This window comes from Lepidochelys olivacea (genome assembly GCF_965140295.1).
Source record: "Lepidochelys olivacea isolate rLepOli2 genome assembly, chromosome: 3".
Taxonomy (NCBI): Eukaryota; Metazoa; Chordata; order Testudines; family Cheloniidae; genus Lepidochelys; species Lepidochelys olivacea.
In genome coordinates, this window is record NC_140413.1 from 125,103,395 (window position 1) to 125,117,823 (window position 14,429).

The 14,429-nt window shown below is 41.3% G+C and overlaps 1 long non-coding RNA gene across 1 annotated transcript in view; it reads left to right on the forward strand.

Annotated features, from left to right (window-relative positions):
• Positions 1-14,429, forward strand: part of LOC311518522 — a 121,537-nt gene that overhangs the window by 78,578 nt on the left and 28,530 nt on the right. The window contains exon 3 of the long non-coding RNA XR_014711006.1: positions 13,122-13,224. This is a non-coding gene — a long non-coding RNA (uncharacterized lncRNA). The remainder of the gene's footprint in view (positions 1-13,121; positions 13,225-14,429) is intronic.

Sequence of the window (14,429 nt, forward strand, 5' to 3'; positions counted from 1 at the left end):
TTCCCCGAGCTCAGCCTTTCAGCTTGCTGTGTCCCTGCAGTCCTTACTTGAATGGCACTGCCATCCTCCAATAGGAGGAGAGAGAGCAGCAGGAAGCAGGGTAGAATTTCTTCCCAGATCCCTAGCCAAATAGGCCCCTGGGGCCATTTGGACTAGCCCTTTCGTGCTGCTGATTGTGGAGTGGTGACTCCATATGAAGAAGCCTGTTGGCTGTAGCAGTAGCCCCAGGACCCCTCACCTTCTTGGTAGCTCTCTGGTCTGGCCATGCTGTGAAGGACCTGGATCTCGCTCCTGGATGAGGCAGAAGGTGGCTGAGCTGATCCCTCATCTGCTGTGGATCACGAACTATCAGCCTTTGTTTCCTGGTTAAATGGGGTCTGGCCCCAATGTCACGTGTCTGCAGCCTGGTAGCAGAACCAAATTGGGCGGTAAGTAAACAAACAAAAAAGTGTATCTGTCTGTCTCTCTTTGTATACTCACGCACACACACACATACTCTCTCTCTCTCTCTCTCTCTCTCTCTCTCTCTCTCTCTCTCACTTACGCACGTGTTCACTCACTCTCAAGAAAATTATTTTACTGCTCAGAAGCCTCCTGGATTTTTAGACTGCAGTAATAAACGGACATAGCTCTAGTGAAGTCAGTGGAGCAATATTGATTCACACCAGCTGACGGTCTAATCTGTAGATTATATTACGAAAATTTTAAGTACTGAATTTTACTTAACTAAAGGAACTTGGTTATATGAAGTATACAATGTTTCCTTAAGTCTGTAGATCATTTTAGAATGCATCTGTGCTAGGCAAAATAAGAACATAAGAACGACCATATAGGGTCAGACCGTCTACCCAAGTGTTCTGTCTTCCAACAGTGGCCAGTGCCAGATGCTTTAGAGGGAATGAACAGAACAGGGCAATTATCAAGTGATCCCTCCCCTGTCGTCCAGTCTCAGCATCTGGCAATCAGAATTTGAGACACCCAGAGCTTAGGGTTGCATCGCTGATCATCCTGGCTAAAAGTCATTGATCAACCTATTCTCCATGAACGTATCTATTTCTTTTTTGAACTGTTATTGTCGTGGACTTCACAACATCCTCTGGCAAAGAGTTCCACAGGTTGACTGTGCATTGTGTGAAGAAATATTTGCTTCCATTTGTTTTAAACCTGCTGCCTATTAATTTCATTGGGTGACCCCTAGTTCTTGTGTTATGAGAAGGAGTTAATAACACTTTCTTATTTACTTTCTTCACACCAGTCATGATTTTACAGACTTCTATCATATCCCCCCTTAGTCGTCTCTTTTCCAAGATGAAAAGTCTTATTAACCTCTTGCATATGGAAGCTGTTCCATACCCCTAATAATTTTGTTGTCCTTTTCTTTAACTTTTCCAGTTCCAATATATTTTTTCTGAAATGGGACCACCACATCTGCATGCAGTATTCAAGATGTGGGCATACCATGGATATATAGAGAGGCAATATGATATTTTCTGTCTTATTGTCTATCCCTTTCCTAATGATTCCCAACATTCTGTTTGCTTTTTTGACTGCTGCTGCACATTTTGTGGGTCTTTTCAGAGAACTATCCACAATGACTCCAGATCTCTTTCTCGAGTGGTAACAGATAATTTAGACCCCCCCCTCACTTTATATGTATAGTTGACCTTATGTTTTCCAATGTGCATTACTTTGCATTTATCAACATTGAATCTGATCTGTCATTTTGTTGCCCAGTCACCGAGTTTTGTGAGAGGTCTCTGTCTTGCAAATGGTTGCTGCCAAACATAGCGCTTACTATCATGAGTAGTCCTGTTGAAGTTAATAGGACCAGCTATGGCAGCAATGCACTTAATAATAATTGTTTGCAGGATGACTGAGTCCTAAAATTCTATTGCAGTACTGTTAAAAGAAAAGAAATCTGAAATATCTTGTAATTGGAATAAAGGAGGGGGGGTGGAAGAGGAGACAGAGAATTGTATATTTGTTCCTAAGTGTCACAAATAACTATTAAAATCTAACAAAGAGGATAGACTATAGGAATCCTAAATATAAATAGTGATTCTATGTACCTAGTGAGTTTATGTAAAATCACTGACCTTGATCTGAGGATAGACCTCTTTAACACAATCAATACAGGTGCAATCTGATAAGAACATTCTACTGTTTTATTAAAGTGCATCTAATTCAAAACTCAATAACTCTCACAAATCCTTAATCAGAGAAGACATCCTGGGAGGTATTTAGGTGAGTGATCTTATAATTCTTGCTCTCTCCTTGTTAGGATGGCTTTTTACAGATATACATGTCTGTTTCCTCTTTGCTGTATCTGCAATAATTCTCTCCCTTTATCTGCATGGTTTTGTTGACTGTAATGCGTTTAGCAAGCTTTTCTTTATTTAGAGAGGCTGAGTCAAGTATCAGTCTTTGCTCACCTCATCCCCCAGCACGGCCAAGCTTGTAAAGGGCAGATCTATTTTCCTTAATGGCATACCGGGGCCTACAGACTCATACACAGTATATGAGTATTGCTCTGGAGGAGGGACTCCATTCACACTTCCCTTCTCACCCAGGGTGAGCAGGGCTTAATAAAAATAATCTCTCCAGGTGCCGCATTATGTGACGGTTTAAATAAAATGAAAGCAGAAAGCAATTATTGTGTTTCTGGAAATGATTTTAAATCAAAATGATACATATTGAATAAGACAAAATAAGCACAAGGTGGAGAGCTCCACTTGCACTGTTTACTCTGAGGTAATTATTATCCTTTCCAGGTGATCCTCAGCATGCTCCACGATAACGTAAAAGAAATTGCCATTTGGAACAGTTGAACTGAGTGTTGATTTATAGTCACCGACGTTCACATAAGGCAGATTGAGGGCATTAGGTCTTTGGTTTAAGTGCAAACAACTGCAGACAGTTAGCTATATGCATGGCTCACGGCTTTAGCCCATACAGCACTCCCGGCTTTTGGGTATAGATCATATTTTTTAAAAAATCTAATAGGTTTTCAGATTTAACCTCAAACTATAGGCTATGCACAGTCACAGAGACTCAGGCAGCTCCATGGTCACTATCGCAGCTTTAGGACGGCTGTAGCCTCCACAACAGTTGTGCCCACTCCGGGTGTTTGGCCAGTAGGTTCCCTCCCCCCCCGCCACACACACTACAGCGGTAATTGGGTAAAATTCTATGACCTGTGTTATACAGGAGGTCAGATTAGATGATCTAATGGTCCCTTCTGGTCTTAAACTCCATAAATCTGTGAATCCTCTGCGAGGACTATCGATTTGCAAATAAAAATGGATTAGGATAATTTAGCAATAGAGGCCCTGAATCTGATTTTACTGGTGTAACTTCATTGTGCTAAGATCATAAATGAGGTTGCAGCCAGGTCCAATATAAAAAGTATAAAACCCTGTAAGTAAATTCTTCTCATTGTCACCATCTTCTTCATACTGGTCGTGGATTGTTCCTCACCTAGCAGGTCTGAATGGTGCTTATGGCAATCCAGTACTGTGCAACCCAGTCTTCAGTGGAAAAAATATGTTATCCTTACAGATCTCAAAGCACTCAAATTTGAATCACTGAGGTGTAATTTAAAAACAGCCCCTTCTGGGGTGGAACAGAGCAACTGTTTAGCAGTACCCCTGGTCCTACACAACAGTTTAGGGTAGGATGGGGAAAGCACCATTTTCAAATTGCAATAGACTGAAAGATGGTTGGGAAGGGAGAACAGCATTCCAGATGGTTTATTTTGTCCACAACTACATACGACAAAAAGAAAAGGAGGACTAGTGGCACCTTAGAGACTAACAAATTTATTTGAGCATAAGCTTTCATGAGCTACAGCTCACTTCATCGGATGCATTCAGTGGAAAATACAGTGCGGAGATTTATATACATAGAGAACATGAAACAATGGGTGTTACCATACACTCTCGTTACAATGTGTATGGTAACACCCATTGTTTCATGTTCTCTATGTATATAAATCTCTCCACTGTATTTTCCACTGCATGCATCCAATGAAGTGAGCTGTAGTTCACGAAAGCTTGTGCTCAAATAAGTTTGTTAGTCTCTAAGGTGCCACAAGTCCTCCATTTCTTTTTGCGAATACAGACTAACACGGCTGCTCCTCTAAAATCTACATAAGACAGTTTTATATTAATCTAATACAGCCATGGTCTGTGAACAAGTTCTGCGCTTATGCCAGAGTGGTTTGGCTCTAAAGAATTCCCACCCTGGCTGGAAAATAAGGATACTAGAGATCTAATTAAAAATGGGAGTTTGAGATACACAACAAGACTTTAAACTCCTCTGGCATTTAATGGAATTTGCTGTGGTGCTAAAATAGTATTTCACCCCCCCTCTCCCCCCGTCATTTTGACATGAAAAACATTAGAGAATATTTGATTTTACTGTGGAACAAATTAGGGTAATAACGAGTCTTTGAGAGAAAAAATCTGCACAAACTGGTACAATCGCATTTAAAATGTGCCTGTTAAAATAGAGCACATACATGAGGAAATGGCTGTTACTTAATCAACAGATTTTTAGTTTATGAGCTGTGGGCCCTTTCAGTGTTGTGTTTGACAATTCTTTTTAACATTAGCTATCTAAACCCCACTCCTATTGTGTGCACTATCAGTCTATATATGTTATGGGTGTGAGGAACATGTGAACAGTTGGACTGCAACTCCTGTTAGACAATCAAGAATTCAAGGTGGTTCCAGAGCTCATTGGGCAGATAACTTCCCCCTATATTTGCTGTTTGACAGGACGGCAGATTGGTGATCTCCATACCACCTGGCAACTAACTACTTTGTTTTTAAGATCTGCTAGATTTTTTAATTTACAAGGCTGAGTTCATTTAATTTCATAGACTCATTCATTGCTAATGGCTAAATTCTGCCCCAGATTGCATGAAGGGTCTCAATTGATTGGGCCCTAAAATATTTATTTGATGATTAGATTTGTAATGTACCCATTGCTCAGATGCGTGTTGTTACTCCATCAGTATTATAAATAAGAGAGATGCTCTGTTGCATGCTTTTAATTCAAGCCTAGATGAGAACAGCTGATGAGAAAATGGCAAGAACTAGTGGTCTCAGCACTAGACTGAAAGCCAGGAACTCCCACATTCCAGTTCTGACCATGACTCTTTCTGTGACCTTGGGCAAGTCATTTAACTTGTCTGCTTCCATTCCTCTGCTTGTAAAATAGAAAGAATCATACGTATCTCGCAGGAGCGTTGTGAGATTCAGTTTGTGGGACAGATTCAGTGACAATAGGGCCTGCTCCAGCTCCCACTGAAATCAATGGAAAAACTCTCAGTGGGGTAGAATCAGACCCGTAATGCTGGGAGGTGTGCATTACACTTCCTTGCACCACCAAGCCCTTTTTGCTACAAGGAAGCTTCACTGTGAGGGAATGGAGGTGGTTTCTCTCTGGCTACAGCAGCTTTAGTTAATGGCCAAAACTTCATAAGTGCCCTACCAGGGAAGTCTGCTGAAGGAATGGATTGAATCAGTGCACTCCTGCTCCTCAGGCCACAGCCCTTTTTTAGGTAGCCCTGACGACTTTTTGGACTGTGCTGGTCCTTATATCTCTCCCCCCCACTCCAGTGCAAGTTAGGCAGTGGCCCTTTCTGCAGCTATAAACTCCCCCTCATCAGACTTTCTTATTCTTTGGTCCTCCACTAGTATTTACCTTCATAAAACCCAAGGGTGAATTTGTCCCAGCCTTTGTAAAGCACTATAGAAGTCTTAAGCACTATTGTTATTTGTCACCTGCTGATTGTGGATGATAATTATGGAAGGTTCTACTTAAGGAAAAAAGTTCACTGAGATTTTGATCAGTTGTAAACAGTCACAACAAATCATATATGCAGTGTTGTTGTAGCCGTGTTCGTCCAAGGATATCAGAGAGACAAGGTGGGTGAGGTAATATCTTTTATTGGACCAACTTGTGGTGGTGAGAGAGACAAGTTTCGAGTTTACACAGAGCTCTTCTTTAGAACTCTTTGTAAGCTCAAAAGCTCATCTCTCTCACCACCAGAAGTTGGTCCAATAAAAGATATTACCTCACTCACCTTATCTCTCGAACAAATCATATGGTCCTTTAAAGTCTGAATTAAGTATGTAATTATGGGTCTTTTTTGTGAATTGGGTCACTTTACATTAAACAGGAATATATGTAAGACAAGTGCAGCAGGTCCTTTTAAGAAAAATCATACCTCCCCGCCCCAGAATGAGAGTGGGAGATATGCCATTTTATTTGGCTAATCAGTGATATATTAATATAAACTAATTAACTGCAAATGTTTGAGCAGTGAACACCAAATGAGAGGGCTTGTTTCATGGCTTGTTCATGGCTGGGATGGCTTGTTTTTATAAAAGCATCTAAAAATAAAAATCAAGAAGTGTGTGTGTGCGCACACTTGCATTTTCCAGTAGTGTTTTATATAAGTATACTACTCTGACTAATTAAACACAGAAATTCAGGCTGTGAACATCTGACAAATTTTTCTGCACTAAACAAGCCTATCATTTAAAAGTCCCATATAAAATCATTATGACTGATACAGTCAATGGCCTTGTGTTTAAATAGATTTCGGTTTGGAATGTGGGTCACTGTGGTGTAGGCTCGCAGGCTTACATAGCATGCAAATGGCAGGCAAAAGAAAACAGTAAATGTGAGCTGCCAGGAGATCTTATAAAGAATTTGCAGAAAATCTTACTCATAAATAGAATGGGGAAGGCAGACACCTTAGTGCAACCTTTGATTATATAGTCACGGTTAGCAGCTGTTCCAGCCAAAAATGCAGGAAGCATTTAATGTAATCTTTCTGTGTAATGTAATCAGACTGTGTCTGAGGGATATCTTAGAATACTCTGATAGTCAACGATTAAGTGTGGTCAAGGACAGTCAAATTGTTTTATTGCACATAACTAGGCTTGGCAGAATTCAATTTTTTAAAATTATTTGGATGGATAATATCGATGTTTATTTGTAAACTTTTTTATTTTTATCAAATTAAATTTTCACAGTTGTGTGAAATTATGAGGGGTCAAGATCACAGATATAAAATATACAGAGTAAATATCTTTAAATCAAACTCTAATAAATTCACAGCCAGCATTTTTCTTACTTTGCCTATCTATACATTTCTATTATCATCACTGGAAATATTTGTTGTCAGTTTGTATGTGTACTGTGAAATCGATGTTTACTGACATTTACCAATACAAATTTAATCCTTCCAAGCCTAGACATAACTTGGCGAAGACCAAGGAAAATGTATGTGAACTTAATGGCTCAAAGCTTTTATTACTTACCCAACAGGTGATTTTTAAAATGTACTTGCTTGCCTTTCTGTCAAATGCAAAGAGAAATAGGTGGCTTTAAATATTATTAGTTGGAAACAGCAAGAGAAAGAACAGCTGTCCTCTGATGTCAGCCTGCAAATTGGTCTAAAGAGGACCTGAAGGCAAACAGAGAGACTTCTAGAAATCCCAGGAGTGCTGTAAAAGATGAGACTAGGAATAGTGTCATTTCATGTAGGACAGCATTCAAATTACGTGACAAATCTATGCAAAGGATAATAACCACACTGTTGAAGAATGCAAATCTGCCCTTTAAGAATATGTGCCTTCCAGTGGGGTCTCAGGAGAAATCCATCTTAGATAACCAAGAGCTGAGGATGCTGCAGATCCCCTGCCTGACTTGTTTAATCTCTCTCTAGTAGAGAAGTCCACAGGAATGACTAAGGAGATTGAGGGATTTGGAAGATGAGCGCACTTGATTTGGGACAGAATTAGTGGGCACTTCTGAAATATGTTTTCTGTCTAAGGGATGGAAGCAGTTTCCAGAACCATCATCTGTTCATCAATCAAAGGGAAGCTAGGATTACATTTTCTATTTCAATTACAGAGTCCAGGGTGTAATGAAAGTGAGCGGAAGCTCTAGCAAGGAATTTTAGTTTCTGTTACAATTCTGCTGACAGAAAAGTGTCCTAGAATAATAATATATTGAGTTTAGATGCTGCATTCCAAAGGATCGCAAAGCACTTTACAGATGGTCTATTGTATATACAGGGTAGCACATCACCGCTGCTGACATACAGTCACCTCTGGAGTGGCCCACAGCAGTTGTTTGGCAACACTCCATGAGAGTAAAAGAAAGAAAGTGAAAAAGAATATGAGGTCCATTTGAAACCGCGGGGAAATGTCAGTGGACAGAATGTATCCATCGAAACTGGAATTTGACCAGGACACTGCAGCTAACACATTACTCTTGTGAAAGTGCCATGCAATGACCAGAAATAGTCAGGACCCTGATTTTTACTCTCCTTGGAAAGACCTCCACCATTACAGTGCATCAAAAGAAGAGCTTTAGCAGGGGCTCAGTAACTGACTGAGAGGAAAGAGTGCCACCTACCGGAGCATCAGCACCACACCTTGCAGCAGTTTGGGTTTTCTCTGAAGGTCTCCTATTGAAACACGGGCCATTCCCAATCCTGCTGAGCTTGTGAAATGTGACAAGATGATCTCCCAGGATGGAACGGCTGTGAGTTAACCATAAACAGGACTTAAATGAAGGTGACCGCTGACTTTAGAATGAAAGCAAATGCAGAGAGTAAAGCAACTGATTTCCGCCAGTAAGATTTGCCCTGTAGTGAATCTGAGGCCTGTAGTGAATCTGAGGCCTTTTATAGCTGGGAGCAGACAGGAACAATGAAGTGCAACTTTTACTCAGATTAATTTTTGCTAGATTATCTCAGGATCTGATCATGATCTTGATTTCTTTCTTGTGGGCCTCATGGATTTGCTCTGTACAGTTAAAGTTCTTTGAGGGGTTTAGGATTAGAGCAGGATTGAAATACGGTAGAGAACTCTGTAATGATACATTAGAAGCTTAGCCAGATAACCTAAATGGATGGAAAAAATGTGGGAGTGTGATTTAGTTGGAGATTAATCCATTGCACCTTGGAAAGGTGTGGAAAATTCTAACTGTTTAGAAAGATGCCCTCTCAGGAGGGATCTTTTAGAGGGGAAAAACACATTTCCTAACCCCCCCCCCAGAAAACCAGTTTTCTGGGGGAGGGGAATCTCATGCACTGCCATTCCAGCCTATTCTTTGCAGAAATAGTTGAGGCAATCTGGGGGGAGGGATAGCTCAGTGGTTTGAGCATTGGCCTGCTAAAGCCAGGGTTGTGAGTTCAATCCTTGAGGGGGCCATTTGGGATCTGGGGCAAAAATTGGGGATTGGTCCTGCTTTGAGCAGGGGGTTGGACTAGATGACCTTCTGAGGTCCCTTCCAACCCTGATATTCTATGAAATCTCCCCTGCCATTTTTGGAGAACACATCCAGGACCAAAGAATGAGATGATTTGCCTATGCCTAGACATAGATGGATGTAGCTGGTAGTCCAAAGAGAGGTGGGGGTTACCTCTCTGATGGGGAAAAAAAACCCCAACAACAAAAAGGTCCTGCAGTGATTGGATCTAGGATAGCTATAAAAAAGGAAAGTTAACTGTTCCCACAGAAGGCCATTTGACCTGAAATGGCAAAAATCTGAGGTTTGGGGATTGCTTTTAATCTAGGGCACAAGGGTGAATGAACCCCGCAGGGGTTATGGTAAAATGGGTGTTATTAAAATCCCTCCCTAAATACCCAAATGAGCCTGCAAAAAATTACCAGGAAGTGCATTACAGCCACCTGCTAATCTGGTTGCTCTCCGTCTGTTCTCTAAACAGGAGGTAGTGGAAGAACAGGAACATCATGGATTAAGCAGGCTCCTCCTCCAAGAGGTATTATTACCCAGGGAAGTTGGAAGTCAGAGAAAGCTGGAATTTGGATTTCACCCAAGGGATTTCTCTTGTGCTGTCTGTAGGAAACCTTTGCAAAACAGCCTCTACCTTTTCCTGTATTTCCTTTGGCTGAAACCAGCCTTATTCTTCTGCATGGACTCCAGCTGAAGAAAGGTCATTTCGTCGACATACAGACAGGCTTGGGGATCTTTTACTTTGCTTAGAGCTGGGATGAGGAAAGCCTTTTACTATGCATTTTGACTAGCAGGCTTTGGAGGAAAATGATGTTTTGTATCACTGCTTAGTGGTTGAAAAGACCTATTCAGGCTTCATTGTGGGGGTGGGTGAGCCTCTTGGTGTTACCCCAATATAAGGCACAATAGGTACTCGGTTTGCAGTTTCACTATTTCTAGATGCTGGTTATTTACAGTCGTCTTAAATTCAGGCCCTCGCACCATCCCCACCAAATGAACAGGTCCAACCACATTCTTAGGGGAATGTTGTCTCTTGTGGACTCTGTGGGGTTCAGGAAGGCTCATGAGTCTGCTCATTTGGGCATTCATTTCTAGATTGTCCTGTCTCACAGCACTGTGTGCATCCTCCCTGTTAGAAGAAGTACAGGGTTCCTTCTTTAAAAAGGTGGTGTGCTGCACCCTCTGAGGATGGTCACACTTTTGCAGATATTCAGCACCTTCCTGGCATTAAACCGTCACCTGACGTGACGTTGGTTCTTTCCCAGTGACAGTGTAAAGGGCAGGCAGCACGTGAAAGAGTTGCTGTGAGGTGGCCGAGGGAGAATGAGAGCTCAATTGACTCTGTGTCTCAGTGCTTTTCTGTGTGAAGATTAAGGCTCCAACCGTGTTAACCATCTTCTCTGGAAAAGTCCGAAAAAGGCTGTCGGAGTGCAGTACTTTTATCAGATTATCTCTTTTCTTTTAGAGGTCACAATAGTTCTTAGAGGTTAAGAGAGAGACGGAAGCCTCATTAATTTTGGAATGTCAAGTGAACTCAATAAAGCACCATGGAGATTTTTTCCATAGGAACCTGAAAAGTTGCTTGACGGATGTGAAATCGAGGGAAAGTGTCCTGCTTAGGGGTCTCTGTGCCAATAAGATACAGTGGCAAACTTCCCCAGTCTGCCTCTAGACAATTCAGAAGTGTGTTCCATTCATGACCTTCTCAGCAAGGTTGGTTCTAAACTGGAACTTGAGGCATTTTAAAGAAAAGCTCATAGTCTTTAAGAGATGGAGGATTAAAAGAAGAGACAGGGGTTTCTTCTGAGTCCTGCACTCATGGAGATGTTTGATCAAAGGGCCACAGCTACGAGTCTTTACATTATCTGGACAGATGTTCCTGAAGAAAGGTTTCAGTAACTCTGAAGGAATCTGAAATGGAGCCAGAAGGACTTTGCTGGAACTAGACGAAAGGATTGTTGTTGGGCAACAACTAGTGGTCTTGGGTGATCTTGTTTGTTTAAAACTCAATAAACAGATTTACAGCTTGGACTTTGGTTCAAAGTTAAACAAAAAGTAGAAATATAAGAAAGCAGTTAAAGAGGCAAGGTTAAACGTGTGGTTTTCAAATCAAAACCCTTGTTAAACTGGCCTCTTCAAGTGTCCTTGAACACTTCTTTGCTTTGGGTTTTCTTGATGATCTCAGATGGGTTTCTCCTGAGTGCACATAAAAAGTCACATTGTTTCTTGTAGATTCTTCTAGTCTGAGACTTGGATCTTTACCCAAGCTCTATTCTGGAATCAGGTTTGTTATTATCATATCAATATATATCTGAACTGAGCTCAGTGCAGGGATGGAGGGGCTGCTGTCGGGAAGCTGGTTATGGCTCATTGATTCTCAGACAGCATAGCCTCAGTGTGAGTTAAAACAGCGTCAGGGCTGCTCTAAGCTATGTCACTGGAGATCATTTGTCCATGGAGGATCAATAGCTGCGCTCTGCCTCAACCCCACCCTTTCCTCCTGCAGGAGCTAACTCTCCTGGCTTTCCAGCAGGGGAGTTCTCCATTGGTGTGTTGCAGCCAGAATCCATCTCCTTTGTGTTTTTTGTTCAGTACAAAGGGAGCCAAGGGTAATGCAAGATCTAGCCCTTTTGGTTTTCTTTTCAATGTGCATGCCTCTACCTGATGTGAGTAAGGGCAGTCCAGACAAAGTGCTAAGGATCCCCACTGTTGTCCGTTCCCTTTGTTTTCTCTACTGCCTAATCAGGTGGCTGCCAAATGCACCTTTCTTCTACTGTTCCACTAGACCAGCAATTGACAAACATGACAATAAGGTAGCAATTGTTTTGTGAATAGTGATAGGGATCTAGATGGAGACCACCAGAATCAAAGCATCAGTGATATAAACTGGGCCTTCAGAGCGGAGAGGCAAGTGCAATAGCCCACTGCTTCACCCCTGATTATTACACCATCACCTTGGTTCCCTGCTGCTCTGCTGATTGGGTGCAATTGACGACTGTGGAGAAGGCCAGTACAAGGCCTATGCGCTACATATGTTCCAATTAAGCCCTCAAAATAGGGCTAAAGTAGGACTTATGTGGCGCATAGGCCTTGTGCTAGCTTTTTGCACAAGGGTGAATTTCATCCATGGGAACTGTGTTGGTGCTTTCTATGAAGGGCTGCTTCTGAGTGCTAGGTATGTGAAGAAATCTACTGTCCAGACATTGGTTATGGCAGAGCAGAGCTCACTGGAAACTGCTTAATCTATTATTAAGGTAGTTAGGGTGGGCCAACTAAATTCAGGGAGACTTGGGTGAGTTTATTCCTGGAAAGAAGAGAGCGGTAGGATGTCTCTCCAAGCTGTTTACTTGGCTGGTTCTGTCTTGTCCCACTGTTGATGTGTGCATTTGTAGTACCAGTTATTTGCATACACTCCTCTTTTGAGCTCCACAACTCACAGGGATCAGAACTGCCAAATGCAGCAGTGATTAGATTAGCTGGTTCGGTAGGAAATTCAGCATCAAACAAGGACTAGGGTGTGTGTACTTGAGAGACTGGAGTGCATATTGGTCCTGTTGTCAGGCTTACTTTCTGCAAGGAGCCAATTCTTGGAATAACATTTCATAATCTCTGGTTTCTAAATAGCCAGTTTTCCCAGGCCAAATTATTCTGTCCAAGGTGTTTTATTTTTCTTTGCACATACTGTAGAATGGTGTGAAAATAAAGGGGGGGGGGGTGAAGGAGTGTTAAAATGACTGTTAAAATTCAGAAATGTAGGAGAATAAAGAGAAAAACATAACCTTCTCCCCCTTCCAAAAATCATCACAGAAGAATAATAATGTTTTTCATTTCCGCAGCACCTTTCATCTGAGACTCTCAAAGCACTTTGCAAACATGGATCAAGCTTTGCAAGTGTCAGGCTTCAGATTGGCAATAAGGCATAAGCTGTTAACACTAGGGGTAAGTAACCACTGGAACAATTTACAAAGGGTCGCGTGGGATTCTCCATCACTGACAATTTTAAAATCAAGATTGGATCTTTTTCTAAAAGATATACTCTAGGAATTATTTTGGGGAAGTTCTATGGCCTGTGTTATTCAGGAGATCAGACTAGATGATCAAAATGCTCCCTTCTGGCCTTGGAATCTGTGAATCTATGAACACTTAAGTGATTTGGGGGAGGGGCATTTTACAGATGAGGGACATTGAGGCAGAAAGAGGCTTAATGACTTCCCCAAAATCAGGCAATCCCCGCCCCCCCCCCCCAAAAAAAAACAGTGGCAAAAGAAGGCATAGACCCCCAAGAGTCCTAGCTCCTTATCTACTACCCTAATCATTATACACAGTATATTTTCACTGCACTACAAAAATAGGAATACAAGAAACCAAAAAAAGCCAAAGGAAACACATTTCCTGTAGAGGTGTGAAAAGGATATGTTTGGTCTGAAAATCTTGAACACATTTCTTTTGAAAGCATAATTTATTAAAATAAGCACATGTAATTCTGCAATTATAAATACAATATGTGCATTAAACACATTAGTTAAGAAGTTATGCTTTTAAAACTGCAAATCACTAACCAAGTGCATTTTACAATGTTTTAATGAGCACTTTTTCATATGGTATTAATATCCATTAGCTATGTTAATACAACTAATGCTAATAATGTACAAAGCCATTATTTTGCTACAAAGTCAATAATGGTTGGTAGTGATTTCTAGACTGAACTGCCTGAGAGGGTTTATATTGTGTTTAGTGCAGCGGTAAAAGTACCAGTGAATTTCTCTCTCTCTTAACAAAATTCTGGCTGCTTCCACGGAGGGTAATTATCTGGGTTGGGGTGATTTTGGAGGGGTTTTATGAATCAACACAGGCGCTGGGTAGAAATATCACACAGATGCCCTTCTGTCTTCCATAAAGCAACATATAGGGATATAGGGACATTTACCCTGTTTTCTATTGCTTGCTGACTAATGTTGTACTCATTGTTTCCTTGCACTTGCCTGTCTGTCTGTATCCATCTGTTGTCTCTTGTCTTATATTTAGATTGTAAGCTCTTTGGGACAAGGACTGTCTTTTTGTTCCATTTGTACAGCACCTACCACAGTAGAGTCCTTCTACAGGACTGGGGCTCATAGATGCTATGATTTAAAAAATAATTAATA